Consider the following 15,589-nt stretch of genomic DNA (forward strand, 5'->3'; position numbering starts at 1 on the left):
TAACTAATATTCGAATAATCGCCGTTTAGGGGTGATTTGAGATTAGGGTGTTACTTTTCAAAATTATGCGATGATGCGAAGAACCTCGAGAAATTTTAGCGGTATCAAGTCATTATTGACATGCTTTACATTATGATGATTAACTTGTTAATATGCGGTTAATCTATAAATGTATAAACATGCGGTATCAAGTCATTATTTGACTTGTTTATTTTGTACTGATTAGCGTATTAATGTGCGGTTAATTTATGAATGTAAAAATGAATGCTTAGTTGTTTTTCTCCTATATCATATATCATCTGATTTCACAGAAAATTTCAAAGTTTTTTTAGTGTCAGGAGTGTTAAGAGAGTGATTTGAATGGAAAAAGAAGTCGGAGACGCTCGAGAAAGACTTTACGCATTATTTCTGCACTGGAATGGTATAAAAAGTCGGATTAATGAGATATGAAGTCTACAAAATGTAATTGTTTAGCAGTAACAATGTATATTTATTTATTCCACATAAAGTGAACGGTAGAAAAAGTTGAGGTTGCCCGAGAAAGACACGGATCTAATAATTATTTGTTTTAAAATGAGCCGTAATTGATTTATTTTTTATTTTTTTTTATAGTGAATACCTCACAAGAGTCCCAACTACTCCCGTCTGGAGCCAGTGAGACTATGGCATCCTCAATTGGGAGATGTTGTGAGGCTGAAGGTAAGTGGGAAAGGGAAAGAGGAAGGTGGGGAAGTACCTGGCTATTCAGATCTAGTCACTAAACACGGCTGAAGCCATTTGGAGCAACGTTTCAATTCTGAATGGTGGTCTTACACCAGGGCGATACTGGTAGTATCTTCCACTCTGGAACGTGCCGCAAATATACTATAAATTATTTTAATTAATTAATTGTGAAATAACATAACACAAATTAATCAAATAAAATTTATTTGCGCACGCCGGGTTCGAACCCGCGACCTTCGGAATGGCAGTCCAATGCGTTACCACTGGACTATGCCGGCCGTCAAAATTGATGAACGATGAAAAAGGTCTAGGGAGAATGTATGACTTATAAGTGAATGGTTGAAGAGGTTGAGGACGCCCAAGGAAGACATGGCACGATCAAATGAAACAAATGTACTTATTGAAATACTTACTGCATTACAATAATTTGATTTCCACCTTAAAAATGTGCTCAGTTGTCATGTACTGTACAATTGTACTTACTTAATTGTACCTCAAAACTTTACCCCAAACCAGCAACGCCGTGTAAAAGTCAGCTAATTATATTATATAAATATACAAAGAAATTCGAAAATTCCATGGAAAATTTCAAGAAGCGATATGTTAAATGCAAATGTTTAAACATTTTTGTTCAAATACAATTATATTCACAAAATCAATTTTGGAGTTTAGGGTATGTTAAATATGTATTTTGAATGTAGATGATAATGTTTGAGCTGTATTGTAATTTTTTTAACCCGGCATTTGTACTGGAAAAAAATCTGACTCAAATGGTGTAGTGGGGTTTAAAAAACCCTATCACCTAATTCTACTTAATTAAATTTGAAAACTTTTCGCAAATATTATTAGAAATATATTTTTTTAAATATTTAAGTACAGAATATCAAAAATTTTTACTGTCCAACCGGGAAATTCTTGTTTTGAGAAAGAGGAATTGGCAATCATAGTTCATATACCACATTATATATATGTACAAAAGATAAAAAAATCTGACATTGTAATATAATTTCTGTTTACTTATACACATAGAAATAACATTTCAGTTGTGTATACGTACCATTCTAAAATTCAAAATACATAATTCTTATTCTTGTTATTTTATCAGCACATAATAGTTATTAATTTTATGGCGCCGTTCTTAAAATAGTTGGTGTATTAATAATGGTCAGTATAGTTACTCGTACCTCCCAAGCAGTTGATCGCATTTCGATTCTCGGTTGTCAAATATATATATTTTTTAAATATTGTTTAAAGAACACAATTTTTCAAAATTTCTTTTGACTTCACTTGTCCGAGCTGTATTGTGATGTGTAATTTGTGAAAGTTTATTTTATATTAAAAAACCTTCATATGTCGGTGGAAGGTATTAGAAATATCACCTAAAATATTCAAATTATCTCAGATATATTTTCAGAAAAATATTTTGTTCGGGTTTGTATAACGCCGGGGTAAATTTAAATGTGGTTGAAATATCACGAGCTTTATTTCTAAAAAAATAACCTTTTTTGACAATGGTGGATACCTGAAACCTTAAAATGAAAATTTTGTAACATACAGAACGCAGAGTGGCCGGGTAATAATAAATAATAATAAAACGTTGGAATATCATTGATTTGAAACAGGCAAAGGTGTTGTCATCCAACCGGAATATTAGGAATACAATAAAATATTTGAATAAGGAATTAAAAGTAAGAACTCGCGGGCAGGTGAGGGGAGCCACCCGCCCTCTCCGCCCTTCCCGTGGGGTGGTTTATATTTTCCTTTTTCATAATAGAAATGCAAATTACATTGCTGGAGCGACTCCCATCCTAGAAGCGCTGCAAACTTTTTAAACACTCTTCAATTACCAGCGATGGAGATTTTTCCTTTTGGTTTTTTGCCCCTTTTTGCCCTCGGCTCCCGAGAATTTGCATATTAGTTTTTATTGCTTTACTTTATAGAAATGTTTATTAACTCGTGTGTATCCTAACCGCAGAAGTTAAATGAACTCGCTTCGACGGCAGTCCGTAATCTGCGGGAAATTGTCGTTAAACGAAAGTTCCATGAAAAACATCCGTTACTGCGCCTGAAGTCCCAATTATCCCATTGACCACGAATGAAAAAAAATACAAGCACTCTTTTCGAAGTAGATTTTATTCAACGTTGTTGACAGAATTTGTCGATGGCGTTATCTAATCTGTTTACACAAGAAGAGAAACTTTATGGCGTATTTTCCAAAGCAGTGCAATGAAATAAAAATATTTAAATTTACAAAATCCGTTTTTCGTAATAACGTTATTTTTTTTAAATCATCACATTCTTAGCAAAGAATCAACTTCGGGTTTTAGAAAGGTTATTTTATTATTTTAGATTAAAAATATTTTTTTCAGTAGGTATATGAAATTTATGTAGATCGTTTTCCGCGATTGCAATTCGTTTACGTTACCACATTAAATAATCTTATATGGATATAACGACACCAAAAAAAAGTTATTTTAACATCATTCTTTTTTTACATTATAAGATTATATAATTTAAAAAATGAATGATGTTAAAAAAACTTTCACATCATTCTTTTTTTTATATTAACCACACACAGGAAGCCCGGAGGAAAATAATGAGGGTTAAATGAGGGTTGGGTAGGAATCTAAGGATCACTTTCTTCAGGGGTGACGGAAATATGAAAATGTTCCTCCACTGCGGCGAAAGGCGAGGGATCGAGAGACAAGTTGGAGAGGTCAAAAGGTCTCCCCAAACTAGCCTCTCCCGATCTGGCACACAAGTGATCTTATTTATATTTTTTACGTGAACACAACCCAAGAATCCCAACTGTTTCCTGATAACAAGAGCCACGGAGACAATGGCATCCCCAATTTGAGGATTTTATGAGACTGAAAGCAAAGGAGGTGAGGTCAAAAGTCTCCCTCCTCTACCACGGAAGTATATTTAAATATTATTTATAATAGTTTAGCACTCGCAAACAAACTAATATCAGTTCTTACAAATTTAATGTTGGTATTCAAATCCTAAATCGAAACACAATTTTGTGCCTCAAAATTTAAAATTAATTAAAAAAATCTTTTATTATTTTTTTACGCAAAACGCATAAGAATCGTAAATGCGGGAGCATTTGGGAAAACATCTGAAGCGAGTGATACTATGATGGCATCCCCAATTGGCATACATTGTGATGCTGAAGGTAGTAGTGAGGGGAGGGAGATGGGGAAAAGTAAGGTGGGGGAGTATCTGACTATTCAGATATGATCACCAAACACGATCAAAGCCATTCAAGCAACGCTTCGATTCACAATAATACTCTTTCACCAAGTCGATACTGAAAGTATCTTCCACCATGGAACCTGCCCTAAAATAAACCATGCATTATTTTGATATTACACAAATTTACTTGCGAACGTCGGGATTTAAACTCGCAACCTCCGAATTCCGTTTCCAAGAATCGTAACCCGTAAGCCACGGAGGCCGTCAAAATATTAAAAAGTCTTTTAACAATTTGGAACGATTGTTTCATTGGGAATAAAACATCTATCTGTTTTTATCTGAATAATGATGTTTGGCTGTCTAGAGAAGCAGAAAAGACTTTGAATAATGTAAATACGGCACAGTGTGATCATATTTATGAAAATTATACAGTAAAAACGTGAGATTATTGCCATCTTTACTTTAAAATGTGAAAACTTTCGAAGCTTAAGCTCGTTCTAATAAATAATTCATAAAACAAATTCCTTCCACAAACCTAGAAAATAGTTAAATGTGAGTTGAAGATCTACGTTTCAATATCAAATTGTTATCCAGTGATGCGAATTAATACGTAGAACTTCTCTATAGAAAATATATCTACACTTACATCGAACGTTCATTAATTCAATACTACTAGATTAGATTTATGATGCCAATTGCTGTATGTCCTAAATTTATTGTTTTTAAGTACAATACAAGTTTTTGATATTTTCTCCTTCTTTTGTCGATTTTTCCAACGATTTTTTGAAATATCCATCTTATTATGACAATAATGATGGAAACTACAAGGATGTTTGTAACGTTTGCTTAAGAAGGAAGTGAAAAAGCAGTACAACCCAGCACTCTAAAAGACAATTTCTAACCAAATGTAATCGAATACCTTTTAATTGTGGTTTAAAATTATCCGCGTCAAGGCAAATACTTTATGTTAGGAACATAAGGGATGTTTGGAGAATTGACACAAAATTGAAGGGAGAAACATTTCAAAAACACACGTATGTAATTTGGGATTTTTCGTTTACAGCGAAAAGTATTATGGAAGTAAATTTTTGGGTTACTATGCCGTGTTGTACTTCCTCCTTCACTAACCAGCGTTTAGAACAGCGTTATAGTGTCTATTATATCTGGCCTGATGATGTACACTGTAATGCCGTCTAAAACGTTGGCTAGAGGATTGGGAAGCGCAGTATGGCATTATAACCCTAAAATTAATCACGATAACAGTTATACTTATTTTTTTTTTACCACTAACGTCAAATGATAAGTTCCTTCTGTAATAGTTCCATTATCTGCAACAGGTTAATATTGTTTCATGAAGACTTTTAATGTTCATATCCAAAAAAATATCTGACGAGCTTTTGAACAGCCTGAAATTCTAATAATAATGTAACATTCATGATATAAAAGAGAGTACAAAATTGCGGTACCTTTATAAAGTTCTTCAACTCACCTCTCGATGTTTTGAATAGGGAAAAAGTTTTGTAAAGCAGCAAATGTTTATTTTAGTCTATGATTACGAAAATGGGTAATGTTTACAACACAAACAGAAAACACAAACACGATACACAACACATATTATATTATTTTTACGAAAAGTATTTCTACTGTATTATGTAAAAAATGTGTGGTTATTTATTGAATGTAATAATATAATCTAATGGTTATATTTGTTCTAGTTTCCACGACTATTTTTTAAATGACTATAATATTTGCAATATGTTATTTTAACTAATTATATTATAATTACAAGGGTGTTTTTATTGGAAGATTTTACTTTAAATATTTTACGTATAGTTGTAAATACTTTGATAATATTAATGAAGGATTATACTAGCTTAGTAAAAAGGGTTTATCATAGTCATATGTTTGTCAAAAAATGTTGTTGTGATTGTTTGTTTGAGGGAAACGTCCAAAAGTCTTAAACACGCAAGCGTATCTCGATGGACAGCATGAATTTGACAGCATTAAGGTTCAGCATTGAGGTACAAGTATTTATCGTATTTGTCGGTTGTTATTCCGACGCACGCTTGAACCACGAGCCTCAGAGGAACGCTCAAGGGTCTCTCGTCCGAAGCGTCTGGACTGCGATTCTAAACTGACTCCAACAGGCTCGTTCCACGCGAGGCAAACCAATATCCCTCTCCACGGTTTAACGGTACGACTATAGGTGATATAGCTGCAAACCAACCATTCGATACTCCGACTCGGATACGTTAAGCTCGCAATCCCGATACTCAACAAAAAAACAAGAAAAATCCGTAACAATTCCACTGTTTTGATTGGTCGAATTTGGTAGTTTTTCCCGGCTAAATATTATGTACAAAACAAAAAACCAGGCTTGTTAGTAAATTAAACGATTTAAGGGGATGGAAAATTGTCGTCGTACAGCTTTGAAGGCTGTTAGGGCGATTTCATGGGCGGGTAAGAGAGACGGCAGAATGTTCGAAAGCTTTTCAGTACTCCGTCGCTGTGAGGTTACTTCAAATAAATACTATAGAGGCATCTGACGGCGGAGGCACGAAGCTCTTTATCAAGTGTGAAAGAGGTGGTGTTATTGGACGACTGAACGACTAAACTTGGATTTGTTTAATTATTTCTGCAAATAATATTTATACATTACTCGAGTCGTGGAGTTGCAAAAATGCAAATATTGTTAATTTGGCGATACTTGTAAACAATACTTGTCAATAATATTATACAGAATGACCTCTGAAGTGCACTTTACATATATACAACTTGTAAGTAAATCATTAAAATTCCTAACATTGTTAAAATTAATTATTAAAAAGTTTTTTTTTCATTTGTGTATATTTCCATTTAGTACATTTTGACTGTTTGCTGTCAACAAAATAAACTGTTGAAAATCAGTTGATTCAGAAGGTAAATCATGGAAATTAATTGAATTGACAAGCGGCAAGGGAGCAGGTGCACTCCAAACAGGAATTATTTCATTAAAAATCACATAATAAACGGCATTGCGCCTTTGTCAATTAAAATACAAAACGGTAATTAGTGCGTCATATTTATAACCAATTTACTCCACAAATCAAAACTACCGTGAAAAGTTATATTATTTAAAAAACAAACATTTTAACAAAAGATATTATTTTTTCAAAGTTAAGATATAAATTTATCTTGTAGTTAATCAATTATTACTGTGAATTATCAACCTTATGGAAATTATACCGAAACGGATATATTTATATTACACTGGCTGAATTGTACTCGGCGAAAAAAAATTAGTAAGTGGAGCCTATTGTTTTTTACTTGTTGAATTTTTTTTATGAGGTACCTAAATTATTTTAAATTATACTCAAGCTCGACTCAACTCATTACCCGCCTGTAGGCGAAGCGCGGCACAATAATGAAGTTTATCTGTTTAAATTGTATTTATAGTACATACTTTTTATGTACTTCACTATTGTTACATTATTTTATATCAATTACTACAATTTTAAATTCGTTTGATGGTGAAATCGTGCAACTGTTTAATTCGGTTCCAACTGATGATGAAGGCACCGGTGATGGGGTGGAGAGCGGTGATTTATACATTAAGGATGATAGTATTGCCCAGTTGAATTATATGGCAAGCACCGATAATGAATCGGCCATCACCGAGTATGAATCAGCCATTTCCGAGAGTATGAATCAGCCATCACCGAGTATGAATCAGCCATTTCCGAGAGTATGAATCAGCCATCACTGAGTATGAATCAGCCATCACTGAGTATGAATCGGTCATCACCGAGTATGAATCGACCATCACCGAGTATTAATCGGACATCACCGAGTATGAATCAGCCATCACCAAGTATGAATCGGTCATCACCGAGTATGAATCGACCATCACCAAATATGAAACGGCCATCACCGAGTACGAATCGGCCAACACCGAGTATGAATCGGCCATCACCGAGTATGAATCGGCCATCACCTAATATGAAACGGCCATCACCGAGTACGAATCGGCCAACACCGAGTATAAATCGGCCATCACCGAGTATGAATCGGACATCACCGAGTATGAATCGGCCATCACCGAGTATGAATCGGCCATCACCGAATATGAAACAGCCATCACCGAGTACGAATCGGCCAACACCGAGTATGAATCGGCCATCACCGAGTACGAATTGGCCATTACCGAGTGTGAATCGGCCATCACCGAGTACGAATCGGCCACCATGGAGTACCGACCGACTCTCACTAAAATCATGACAGAAGAAGAGTCACGCATATCTGAAAGTCATGAGTATCCAATGCATTATATATCTGTTGTCTTTTCTGTATCTAATGATATTTCAACACATACTCAAACATTAAAATCAACTGAATGTATTGGTTAAAAAAAAACAAGTATGCCTTTAGTCTGATCGTGGCTCAATGAATTCGCCTTGAACAATCAAGATCGAAACAAAGAAGTTAAATTTTAAAAAAATAATAATAATAATTACCATGATTCATATCTGTATGGCTCAATAATAACAAAAAAGAGTAAATGTTTTCCTAGGCATTTTCGTAATCTCTAGATTCTGCAATCCCTGGTGAATAATTTTATACTTGTATTTAACGCAGTTTTCTATAACAAACTCACCAAAAGTCTCACTATTCCTTCTCCGTACACATCTTTCAAAAATATAACTGATTTATTTTTACTACGTGGCTCCCAAAATATAAATTTATTGTATGAACATGGTCAATAGTGATTCACCCTTTCTTACGGTAGGATAACTTCCATAAACAATATTTTAATTAGATTTTTGGGTAATAAATTTCAACCCCCTACAAAAGGGTGCCTATTTGTTGGCTGAGACAAATAAATATTTTTAATAGACATTCAAAAACGAACTTATATTACTCTTATTTGTTGTTTATGCATTGTAAAGTAGTGAAAAGGGGAACGGAGGAAGCTTTTTGGGTTTTAAAAGTTGTGCCGCTACATCAATCTTAATTATTAAATGTTATTAGTCAAGCCTACTCAAAGTGAATATAGATTTAAAAATAATTATAACATAATAGTGGCTTTTATGAACATGAGATTTCCATGGCCTGATTTTTAGTTCATTTGTACAGAGTAGTATGGGAAATGGGTAAAGTTTAGTAATAGCATTTCTTATACATTTTGTTTGTCACCTCATTGAGTAGGAATAGGAATTGCTTCTTGTGTTTATCAAACTGATTGCTGACTTGCTGACAACGGTGAGCGCTATCATATTTGTAATATTTAATCATAGAAGACAATAATAACGCCTCTTCAACGAAAGATGTGACACAGAAAAAATCAGAAAAATATTTGTCATTTAAATTATTTAAATCAGAAAAATACTCGTCATTTTCTTAAGGTTACATCTAGAAATTGAACCCAGGACCTCAACCTTGCCGGGGCTTTGCTCTACCCCTGAGCTAATTCGACCCTATATCATGAAGTCATATTTAACTGTGTCATACTTCGAGTAAGAGCTACCAACATTCTCGTCATTTTCTTAAAGCACATTTTTATTGGATCCTATATTTATGCGAGAGCTAAATTTAATCTAGATTGTGTTTTGAATAAATATATAAACTTTTTTATTTCAATGTGCCATATATATTGACTTTTCTACAAGTCTTTTTTCAACTTTTCTACTTTATGTTACCTTTAAGTAAGTGGTGCAAAATCTACCCTATTCAGATATCTAATTTTTCTTCATGAGCGAATTCAGATATAGGTTTGAACGGCTCTCTCCACAAAATAACCTGCTATGGCGACGTCCCCGGATGTTAAATTCCGTTAAAAATATGTTTATTTGTGAGAGATTCTCATTTTTTGATACGTGAGTGTTCATTAAATAAAGAATATCACAGTGTAATTGGAAGTCTATGAAAAAATGTATTTATACACGTTTCTGGTGAATGGTAGTTAGTCATACGTAGACTAAAATTAGAGGCACTTAAATAATAATAAATGTTAGAATAAAAACAAAATATAATATTGGAACCGTTAAGCTTTTGAAATATAGGTAGGTTCGTAGATACACATGATAAATACGGTAATGATCTCCGAAACGATGGCTAAAGAAGAAGGTACTGCAACATGGTATAATACCCCAAAATTAAATCAATATAATAGGTAGGTACCTGCTTATTTTTAGCGTCTTCAGACTGATCTTACTCGAGTTATTTTCACAAAACAATTATGAAATTCCCGAAATTAGAAAGAATATCGTGCTTCAATTCAATAAGCGGCCATGTTTACATTCCAATAGGTTTCCCCTTTGCAGCACGCTAGTGAGACATTACGCCCAACTCCGCGAAATTTGAATTTAATGCAATTTATTCATGAAACTACTTCTCTCTCTGCGGCTGCTCACATCACGTAGGAAGAATATCCAGATAAGGCTCGACTTTGTTTTGAATTTCCACGTGGCGTATAAATTTTCCGCACAGTGCCCGTAAGCACGACACGAATGTCTGCAACCGGGAACCGTGCCCTCTGTCTGCTTGCAAAACACTTCGCTGCATTTCTTTCGAGTTTTGTGTCTCATTTACCGGGTTGAGATAACACGGTGCAGCGCACAAGACGGAGTATTGTCACAACCACAGAACAGAAAATCCCTAGAAGTGTGAATTGTACCTATTTTCAAATTTAAAGACAAATTTTCGAAATTACAAAAAATCATTGATGTATTATATTTAGATGAGACATGAAGCAAAAACCTCCAACTCTTTCAACGATCTAACTAAAACTACCGAATCAGGTCTACGCGCACCGCTTATTGCGTTCTAATTATACATATATATATCTAATAATTAAATGGTAGTCACTGAATAGAAAATCAGAAAAGTAAGTTCTGTACAGATTTTGAAGAAAACTGATGTCGCCAATTTACACAGTATGTTTCGACTCCTAGGTCCCAGAGAGAATAATAAAATCGATTATATTTCTCCCTTTGATATTAACAATTCGTGGTGGAGTTTCATTATGACAGTTTAAAACTTTTATTCACTTTTTTATTAAAAGTTTCAGTGTGGTACTGTTTTTCCTTAAACTATAGAATATTGTATGCAATTTTCAGGTTGTCAGGGGTGGGAAACAATGATTTTATTTTTACATAAATTTTATGAATCGGTGGTGTTATATTCCGATTTTACATACTGTAGGTTTAAGAAAGTATCAAAATTCTGCTTTAAGGGGTGGTAAAAAGGTAGGGTTATAAACAGTTACCTTTCTTTTATATAAGTCAAGTGTGTAAAATTTCATCAATCTGAAATTGTAGATTTGTATAAAAAAGCAAAGTCACGACACCCACTACTGTCACTCTGACTTATATAATACATAGACATAAAAGTTAGGGTGACCGGATAAATCATCACAATGATAATTCATCACATTTTTAAAAAGTTATATAGCCTAGACAACCCTCGTACCTTTTTCCTTCGATATTCCTCTCCTTCCTTTCCTTGAAAAACCCTCTACACAGCATTCCAAAAATGACACTAGTCTTGAGGAAAATTATTTCTTCAGGGCCTCCTGCGTGGAGCTGGTGAAAAGAAAAGAAGATTTGATATTAAGATTCATACATTAAGTACAGAAGATTAGATAAAGAAGGGAGATAGAAAAATTAAGTAACCGAAAAGTTCCGTAACTTTCAGGTAAAGGAGTACATCTCGAATTTTTACTCAAATGGAGTATAAAGATCGAATGCTTTTTTTTATTTATTTTTTTATAGTGAATACCCCACAAGAGTCCCAACTGCTCCCGTCTGGAGCCAGTGAGACTATGGCATCCCCAATTGGGGGATGTTTTGAGGCTGAAGGTAAGTGGGGAAGGGAAAGAGGAAGGTGGGGAAGTACCTGGCTATTCAGATCTAGTCACTAAACACGGCTAAAGCTATTTGGAGCAACTTTTCAATTCTGAATGGTGGTCTTACACCAGGGCGATACTGGTAGTATCTTCCACTCTGGAACGTGCCGCAAATATACTATATATTATTTTAATTAATTAATTGTGAAATAACACAAATTAATCAAATAAAATTTATTTGCGCACGCCGGGTTCGAACCCGCGACCTTCGGAATGGCAGTCCAATGCGTTACCACTGGACTATGCCGGCCGTCATTTAACTTTTATCTTCATTTGAGTAAAGAGGAATATCGGTATAACTTTTTATAAGCGGAATGCGAGTTAGAAAGGAAAATGTGATGTTATGTTTGAATAAATAGAAATCATTTAAGATATTTATTTTTATACAAAAGCTACTTAGAAAAATGTGATGTTATGTTTGAGTAAAGAAAGTAGCTTGTCAGATGAATATCTAATCACATTTACGTTTGGCTTACATCAACCGCATATTGATTATTGAAGTTTTATTTTCACCCACTAGTTAACATCAAAATATGAATATTAGAAACATATTGTAATGCAACATTTGGGTAAAAAAATATACCCCATGGAAGATGTTTTTTTGAAAATTGGTATAACATCAGACCCACTTGCGATATGCATCTTAAGAAAGGTGATAAAATTTCCAAGATTCTTTCAAAATACATTAGTCAATAATGTAGGAACGTTTTTATAGGAAAAATATCAAACTTTGTTTTTGTTTTCTGAACAATTTACTTTCACTGACATATACCTCTTTACCCGAGAGCCACAAAGTTTTCCAAATGCATTAAAATAAGTTTTTTTATGAATTTCGTCTCTATTCTTATTCATCTAATTAGGGCAGAAGGAGACCAAAAGGGGTCGAGTGGAGAAGAAAAAAATCTGGAATACAGTTAGTAGTTTCTTAAAGTTTTATTACTTCCAAAGTCGCTAATCCTTTGTCAAAGTTTGTATGAAGGTTCACTCATTTGAATTAGAATTATTCAACCAGTTAATCAAATAATGAACGAACTCTCGGTTAAAATAGTCTTTACTTTGATATTGAATTTTTTTTAATATCTCATTTTCAAAAGGTATTATGTTAAGTTATCCGAGAAAAAAATTAAAAAGATCATATTTTTAAAATATTGTATAATTCCTTATTTTAAATTAAAATAATTTACAATTTAGAATCAGGGGTTTAGGATCACAGGAGTCTATCTAAAAAACAGTTTTGAGATAAACGCAAATAAATATTGGAATGCTCATATGCACACCTAAAATGCCAACTTTATTTCTTAAACAGTTGTATGTACGAGATAGAGCTTCGTGAAACTAAACAAATAAATATGAAAATGGTATTACCGAAACCAAGCTTAACTCAAAACACAAGTTCTTGTGGTTAGGCCCCTGTGATCCCAAGCCCTCGAAATATTGTACGGTTTATAATTAAGTATGAACTTATTTGAATACTATTTTGAGTTGAAATTTTGTTTTTTATTTATACGATATGAGATAATTTACTAATACTTTTTTTGGACTAGAGGTCTATCGTGTACAGAACTACGAGGTTTATTTCGTCGGTTTTTCTGGGTTTCGAATCCGCACCTTGTGGGTGCCAAAATGAGTTTGAAAACATTCAATTTCACTTTAATATTAGGACTATTTATAATAAACGCAAATGTCTCGATGACAAATTCTTGACTGAAACCTTCTTAAGGCAATTAGGTACCATAATATTGAAAAGTTCGGTCAAAGACAGTCAACTAGTCAAAGTAAGGCAAAATAATTATTAAAGTGGATGCAGCAGATTTACGAAGACGCCAATTAGTACAATTCATTCGAAGTTAGCCATCTTGTCTTGAATTTAAGGCTTGTTTGAATTATTATCTTCCAGTAGGTTTTTGAAACCTGAAATGGTTCTTACAAACAAATTTACAGACATATAAAATGCCATACGCCTGAGTTAAAACATGACTTTGCTGCGCTCTCTGTGTGATGTGAGTTTCAAATTAATGAAATTTCATTAGTAAAAAGATTTTACAATGCAATAAAAACAATTTTTACCGTGAATGGAATTAAAATTAATTAGATGCATTTTAGATGCAAATGCTTTGAATAGTAATGAATCGAAAAATAAAATTAATTAGATGCATTTTAGATGCAAATGCTTTGAATAGTAATGAATCGAAAAATAAAATTAAACCATTTAACGGATACATTTACTATTAAATCTTTTGAAATCTGATACAGGTTAATTGGGTTATACGTAATCTATTAATTGCGCAGGGATGAGTTATTAATAAATATTTTAATAACAAAATCAACCAATGCGGATAATCTTTTGAAAAATATACATAATGTAATTGCAGCGCAGTAATTATTGGTTATGGTTATGCAAATGCCGCCATCCCGTCAGATAATAATATTGTAGTTCCGACAATCTAGTCCGTTATATTTACATACTGATGGTGGCGTTACATTTCAATTAGCCAATTGTCACGAGCGAAATAGCTCCAGTTCTGTCATCGCTATGCGATGCACTAGAATGGATGAGCGATGTTTTGTGAAATAGCTCCAGTTCTGTCATTGCCGGCGGTACACTAGAATGGGTGAGCGATGTTTGTGAAATAGTTCCAGCTATGTCATTGCTATGCGGTACACTAGAATGGGTGAGTGATGTTTGTGAAATAGTTCCATTCTGTCATCGCTATGCGGTGCACTAGAATGGATGAGCGATGTTTTGTGAAATAGCTCCAGTTCTGTCATTGCCGGCGGTACACTAGAATGGGTGAGCGATGTTTGTGAAATAGTTCCAGCTATGTCATTGCTATGCGGTACACTACTAGAATGGGTGAGTGATGTTTGTGAAATAGTTCCGTTCTGTCATCGCTATGCGGTGCACTAGAATGGATGAACGATGTTTTGTAAAATAGCTCTAGTACTGTCATTGCCGGCGGTGCACTAAAATGGGTGAGCGATGTTTTTGAAATAGTTCCAGTTCTGTCATCGCTATGCTGTGTACTAGAATGGGTAAGCTATGTTTTGTGAAATAGCTCCAGTTATGTCATTGCCGGCGGTGCACTAGAATAGGTGAGCGATATTTGTGAAATAGTTCCAGTTCTATCATCGCTCCGCGGTGCACTAGAATAGGTGAGCGATGTTTTTGTCAAAACAATGATATTATAAGTTGAATCCACACAATAAATGGCTTACAGATTACAGTTGCATTTTTCAAAATCTGGGAAATTTATACGCTAATCAGTGCGGTGTGGTAAATTTTATGGATAAGTATGATCTATATTTTGGTAGCTAGGCCTCACTTCATTTCAGTTTCAGATTAACCAATTCTTTATTCTACGTACAAACTAAAACAAGATTGCATTTATTCCGGTGAATTTATCAAATTTATTTTTACACCATACATACATACTCCAGCTGTTTGGAAATAGTGGAACCATAGAAAGCCCATATTTCGTTAATTTTAAAACTGAATCATAATTACAATTGTTAGGTAATAATCGTATCGGGCTGCTAAAAACATGAGAGTTTCTCTATTGCTAATACAAATACCACCTATTTTACACCGATGCGTTATTTGCATAATACTGTTGGCTGTTATCTTGTCTTCAGGATACAAATGGTACGAATTGGGGAACATTGGAAATCTCAGGCAGTTTCTTACAGCCTAACTACCACAATCCACACCCCACGGCCTTCGGATATCTCAGAAATAATAAGCAATTTCTCCACGAGATACTTCCGTGTGCGTGGCTCGTATAGTTT

Source organism: Hesperophylax consimilis, chromosome 5, assembly GCF_061612785.1.
Source record: "Hesperophylax consimilis isolate HC1 chromosome 5, BYU_Hcon_1.0, whole genome shotgun sequence".
NCBI lineage: Eukaryota > Metazoa > Arthropoda > Insecta > Trichoptera > Limnephilidae > Hesperophylax > Hesperophylax consimilis.